The 6,883-nt window shown below is 37.3% G+C and overlaps 1 protein-coding gene and 1 long non-coding RNA gene across 2 annotated transcripts in view; both read left to right on the top strand.

The window, feature by feature from the left end:
* fam114a2 (family with sequence similarity 114 member A2) overlaps positions 1-6,883 on the top strand; it is a 508,616-nt gene that overhangs the window by 120,873 nt on the left and 380,860 nt on the right. The gene's annotated exons all lie outside the window — the stretch shown is intronic.
* LOC132988644 (uncharacterized) overlaps positions 3,858-6,883 on the top strand; it is a 3,704-nt gene continuing 678 nt past the window's right edge. The window contains exons 1-2 of the long non-coding RNA XR_009675841.1: positions 3,858-4,471; positions 4,834-4,964. This is a non-coding gene — a long non-coding RNA (uncharacterized LOC132988644). The remainder of the gene's footprint in view (positions 4,472-4,833; positions 4,965-6,883) is intronic.

The raw sequence follows: 6,883 nt of genomic DNA on the forward strand, positions 1-6,883 counted from the left end.
CACAGAGACGGCAGGAAATGACAGCAGATAGATGATAGTTTATCTCACTGTCGGCCCGCAGCAGGAAACATAACTTTTAGCTATATGTGCAAAAATCTGTATTAACTGATGTCACATTTTTTAAAGGGGACATATTATGAAAAATCCACTTGTACAGTGTTTCTGAACATATATTTTGGTAACCTGAGTGTGTACAGACCCACAACATGTGAAATAAACCATCCAGTCCTTTGTTTGTGGTCTGCATAAGTCTTACAACACAGAGAAAAATGCTCTGTTTCAAATGTGCTCTCCTTGTGATGTCACAGTGGGATTCTGGTAAAAACATCTCCTGGTATCTCCACCCATGGACTCCACCCCCCAGCCTAGAACAAAACTTCTGCGCAGGTCGGCCATTTTTATTCTCGCTACAGAGGAGTGAAGTCTACTGGGAAAACTCAGGGGGCGGGGTTATTACATTTAAAGAGACACACACACCAAAACGGAGCGTTCTGAGAGAGCTGGTTTATACAGGGTCACAAACCTCCTCTGGTGCTTGATTCATGTTATATTTTGACCAAAGCACAGCACAGATGTTTCATTTAGACCACAGGGGGACTGTTTGAAAAGGTGGAGGAGGGGACTGTTTGAAAAGGTGGAGGAGGGGACTGTTTGAAAAGGTGGAGGAGGGGACTGTTTGAAAAGATGGAGGAGGGGACTGTTTGAAAAGGTGGAGGAGGACTGTTTGAAAAGGTGGAGGAGGGGACTGTTTGAAAAGGTGGAGGAGGGGACTGTTTGAAAAGGTGGAGGAGGGGGACTGTTTGAAAAGGTGGAGGAGGACACTGTTTGAAAAGGTGGAGGAGGGGGACTGTTTGAAAAGATGGAGGAGAGGGATAATATGTGCTCTTTAATGGAAGCGATTGTGTCGTAGTTGTGGTGTACCTAGCGATAGCATCGTTTGAGACCTCACACTGCTTCGCTCTTCCACCAGCAGCCATGTTTTCATCATCCTGAAGTTGTGTCTTTTAATCATCTCCTCTAGTTTCACTCTCTCCGTGTGAAGCTGCTCTTTGTGTAACACCGCTCAGCCTCAGTAAAAGGTTCTGGTCGTGTGTAAAGCGATGAAGCGCGTTGGCTGTTCTTCCCGAGTACGACTGTGAGCCTTTGATACCCTCAGACTGACTCTCCCCGTTCCCATGAATAAACCAATTAACAGAATGATCGTGTTCGCAGGTAGAGAGCAGCGAGCCAGAAAACGGGATGAAAGACACAAAGATGCCAAAAACTCCTCGCCCTCCTGCTGCGCGCCATCGTACTTTTAGTGCCAGTGAAAGAAATTAGGCAAAACCGTTTTAACGGGATGTTCTGCATACAACTTTACAACATTTCGGTTATTTTGTTGTCAGCATACAAAAAACATCATCTCAGACTCCTTGAGTCCGTGTTTGCACAGGAAACATACGATTTTCTTCAAAGCATCAGAGAAATTTTTAAAAGTCTGACAACATTCAAGCGTTTGTAAAAGTGTTGAGATGATGCAGCGAGTTCAGTTTGTAATCAGCAGAATCTCAGAGTCATAACGAGTCTCAAGCTGGGATGAATGAATTTTCTCTTTAAAGGCTTTATATGTGATTTTTTGATCCAGCAGATGTCGCCCTTGAGCACCTGCATGAAACCAAAACAACTCGTGCTGCATTGTTGTGTTAGCATGCTAATGCTAGCGATCTTTATTATGCTCGTATCTTCACACTGCATGTAAATTTACCTGAAATGAGCGTGATCTAGAAACACAGTTAAGCAGTGAGTACAGTATGTTATTCTTCTTTTCTCTAGTCCCTCAATTAAACAACTTTTATACACGAGGGGAGGAGTCAGCCGGCCGTCCCGGCGATGTAAACAAACTGAAGATAGGACTCTGAAAACTCTGAAAACATCACAGACAGTGGGACTCGGGTGTTACACCCATTGTAGACAGTCATGACTCACAGAGTTATTTTCAGAGGAGATACTTGATTTATACATTTAAGTGTGAAAAATCACATAGAAAGACTTTAAGGTGTGATCAAGCAAATTTACTTTAAAGGGATATGTCATCCAATTGCATTAAGCTTTGTATCATTACAAATGGTCATGCATCGCACCCTCATTATCCCCTGAGATGGGAAAGCTCTGTATTTCTTGTCTGAAAAGATGACGCAAAAATCATAATTTTGCGTCATCAGAGGTCGCTTTGGTTAGAGGGGCGGAAACTACATCGCTAGTTCCGGTAACACTTTATATTAAGGTGCTTGTAATAAGCATTAATAACAGATAATAAGTCACTCATAAGACCTTATTCGATTCTTATTAATACAAATAAGACGTTAATAAGTGTTAATATAGGCATAATTAACACATTTTTTATGTCTTATAAGACACTTATAGGATCTTATTAGAAATGTACTAACACTTTATATACCGTCATAAACATTAATAAGATGTTTATGAACATTAATACGACTTCATGAGTGTTAATTAAACTATAAATTAATTTAGAATTGGCTTGTAAGATATTAATTAACACAAAGGAACTTGTTTATAGACCACTTATCAACGTTCATAAGATGTTTATTAACATTGATAAGACTTTATTAGGTTCATATTATTCGTTTTATCAAAGAAACCAACCAACTTTAGTTCTGCAACCTTTGATAGCAGATCAGATCAAATAGCACATCTAAACATTTACAAATGTTTTTACCGCTTGTTGGTAAAAACATTTCCACCCAAGAATGTGCAAAAAATCATTTGTCCTTCTTTTGCTGCATTTATCATTTATCGGTCACTTTTCTCAGTATTTTCAGATGCAATAAATGTATAAAATCAGGTAATTTACACATTTAATGAGGTGATCTTACTGTGGTAACACAAACATTTCAGAAAAGATCTGTGAGACAATGTCCAAATATTTCTTGGAAGCTTTCAGAAAACTCTTTTTCTCAGTCCATGGACCCTTGAAGGGGGCAGTGGTCACCACCGATATTCAATAGGTTCTTCTGTATGACTTAAAATGTATACTGTACTTCCTTTTGGTAGTCAATGTTAATTGCATACAGCAGACCCATGAGCATAGCTACCATATGCTACCAATAGTCATACTGCTTGATCTGATGCTCCAGGACGACCTCATCTATCACCAGGAGGATGCTGACGTTCATATGCTTTGTTATGCCGTCCTCAGTGTCTGTAGATTTACTAAAGACAGAAAAAATAGATATAGCTGTAAATTGTTTGTAATACTCTCTGAGAAACAACATTTTTAGCCGGCAGATCCACCTATAATCCTTCACTCTGTGAGTGAACTGAGCACAGACACAAAATATGGCAGCGCCCAGTAAGACCTCAGGGTTTCTCTCTTCCTGTAACCCTAGCCCTGTGGTAACACTTAGGGGAGTTTACAGTCAGCTGAATCAGCACATAGAAAACTTGACATAACATTGAGACAAAGTGGGTGAGAAGCTCTTCTCTTAATCACCACTTGTCACTTAAGTCTTTATTTTATATCAAATCACATCATTAATTACAGTTGCGTATTTAGCTTTAATTTATTTTTGTTTGTGTAACATTGTAGCACTTACTACTATCCCGGGTTTGTTTGTGTTAGCAATAAGTTACAGTTCACATCAAAGCATAAATTAACTTAAAGCAAACATACAGTCTTGACTTAGTTCAGTCATTTTTATTTAGTTTCTGGAACTGCAAAATATCATTGAATGTCTTATCCATACTTACCTCTGTTTGTTCTTTTGTTCAGTTTCCCATGTGGTTTTACGATATACAAGTGTACGACAAGGATGAGGGCCACGTTAAGTTATTATTTTTAAAATTTCGATTGCTAAGAACCCGAAGTATTTATATACTTAATAATGTTATCGTTTGATGTGAAGGATGATGTTGATGTTTTTTTTTTATGGCTGCACAGGTGAAGAGCCGAAGACAAATTTCTCACTTTGTGAGACAATAAAGTTAACTTTGGTCTTGATCTTAAAACCATCCCCTGTGACCACTTCTGCTCCCTGCACTGTGATATTGTTTGTTCTGTTAAACTAGTTTTTTTTTTTTTAGGTTTTAGCATTTTATTCATGTTTGTTTAGAAGTATTTTTTTATTTTTGAAATAAAGAAATTGTGTTAAATATAAAAAATGTATGCCAGTTTTCATTAGGTCTATGATTATTGTCTTTGGTGGTTAAACTGTATAAGGGGCAACCGCTGAAATCTGCATAAATAAAAAAGAATTGCGATAAATTCTGACTATAGCGATGTGATTGTTGCAAATCCTTTCATTGGGATAACAATGTCACTGAATTTACTCGCGCAGTCCTATACCCTACCCTGACCTATGTTTTTATTTTGTTCTCTTTAAGGAGGATTATTATGATTACAAAGAGGTGGAGAATCTCAAGTCCCTGGAAGAAATAGGACTGCAGACTTTCACTTTAAGTCTTTGAGAAGGTGTGTCTTTCATGAAAAACCCATTTTACGATATACAAGTGTACGACGAGGAGTTATCATTATTTTTAAAATTTCGAGACTAAACTCGTAAATTTCCGATAATAGAGTTGTAAATTTACAAGAATAAAACAAAACGTTTTTTTTTTTTAACGTGGCCCTAAGTGTTTAAGACTCAAACAAATCTGAAAATTCACAGCCAGAAAACAAGGGCTGAAATATTGATAAAATCAAAACATATTTTGTTACCACTTAGTTTTATTTTAAGAGAGAGATAATGCTTTGCGGTGTATCCATGAATTAAACGGTATTGGAATATATCTTTGCTGCCTCGTATACGTTTATATTGATGTTTTTCCTTTTAGGCTGTAATCATTCTAATTGAAGTGACTTTGACAGGGAAGTGTACGGAGTGTGGAGTTCTTCATGCTGATCGCCCTCCACAGTGGAGAGCAGTGTCCTGACTTGTGATGAGCTTATTCTACAGTATATCAAGGTAAGACAACACCACCAACCCTTGTGCCCTCTTCAAATGTATTTATATTTTTCTGCTGCGTTAGTTAAAGAATTTTTGACTTGCTCAAAACATTCAATTATTTTCAGGATTGTAACCCTTTAAAATGCAAGGTTATTAGTTGAATGGTGATTAGAGTCTTTGATATGTCAAAGACTAGCGACAAAATTTATTTGATTGCATTAGTCTTTTTTATGGACACCTTCATGATCTGCAATAAAATTATAAATTTTTGTATTTTGCTCTTTTCTGCACTTTTTATGGCTTTTCACAGTAGAGAAGAGGGAAAGATCCAGCTCCAGGTGTCTTAGTCTTCTGATGTTTGTCCACCTTCAACACTTTATTTACAGTAACATGGGTTAAAAACAACTATGCTTTTTCCCTGAATTTGATCAGATATGTTGGTAGCTATGACACACCAAATGTTTTCATAATATTATTTACAGTTAAAGATAACTTGTATTTGTAGTAGCAGTTTTTTTTTCAAAAACTGTTTGAGTGGAAGTTCAATAGACCTCCTTTTTGTTTCTGCGTTTACTTGAAAATTGGACCCTGTTCCCACTGAGCTGTTAATAAGTGCATAATAAAGTATTTATTAACCTTTATAAGGCATTAATATGAACCTAATAAAGTCTTATTAATGTCAATAAACATGTTTTAAAACGTGTTTCTACTCATGTAAAGGATGGGTTTTTCCACATTTCAAACTTTGCCTTATTGTTGACCAAATTAAACATAATTTTTCTTTTTGGCATCACAGCCATAGAAAAAGTGGCTGTAGGATCTTTGAAAGAGGTTAGTCGAGACCCTCTTCTGTTAGGGTTATTTTCTGATAAGCAGAACTTTAATCCCACCTCTCTACACACTCAGCTCCAGTCTCAAATCAAGATAGACTTCTGCTCGACCAATGATTACCACATCAAGGGCTGCAGTACAGTGGTGATGTTCAGTCTGGGCCATGAAAACACTTGGTGAGTTATTGTTTTATTACGGCGCTTGAAAAAATAATTTTCGCTGGTGTATCCATGAATTAAACTGTATTGGAAGATATCCTTGCTGCCTTGTCCATCTTATACGTTTATCACTGATGTTTTTCCGACTGCATTTTAAACTGGTTTTGGCTGTAATTATATTTACTGTCAGATATTCCCTCTGGACACCTTTGTGGACAAAATGTACATAAAAAATCTGTAATATTTGCTTTTGTATTTTGCTCTTTTTTCTGCTTTTGTTTTCTGGCCTTTTTCCTGCTTTTGACAGAGGGAAAGGCTCCCGGTCTCAGGGGTGTGTGGGGGACAGGGCGGCTTCGGGAGAAATCTCCCGCAAAAAAAAAAGGCTCTCTGGTCAGATAAATTATAATAAAAAAATGAATGAACAAGTAACTTGAGGTTATAGCAATGATTATAATATTTTAACCAATCAGGTGAGACTCCCAGTATTACTAGCTGGCTGATCTGAGACCTGTTGTTTGCCTGTCAGCCATATATTCCTGCTTAGCCCATCCTCTGTGCTGAGAACATGAGTGTTAGTTTAAATCCAACTCTTCTGTCCTGACTGAGGGTACAAACATCCAAAGTGTTCAGTGGTAGATTTAACAAGATACATGTAAAATGTCATATGCCACTGCTAATCAGTTAGCTTTTGTGTTGTGAAAAATGTAGTATTTATTCCGGCTTTTTGTGATCTGTAAGAGCAAATGTTTGACACCATGAAGGGTGAAAGTAGCTTAGCCACAGTATGTATGTAAATCAGTAAGGAATAGTTTAATGCAAGTTCTGATGAAAGTTTTTCCTCTTTTGTTAATTTCACTCTCTTTTGTGGAGTCTCTCACACAGAACTTCAGTGTTTCATAGTACAGTTATTACAGTAAAGTGTCCTATGTTGTCTAATCAATAAAAAGC

Source organism: Labrus mixtus, chromosome 14, assembly GCF_963584025.1.
Source record: "Labrus mixtus chromosome 14, fLabMix1.1, whole genome shotgun sequence".
In the NCBI taxonomy this organism is placed as follows: Eukaryota; Metazoa; Chordata; class Actinopteri; order Labriformes; family Labridae; genus Labrus; species Labrus mixtus.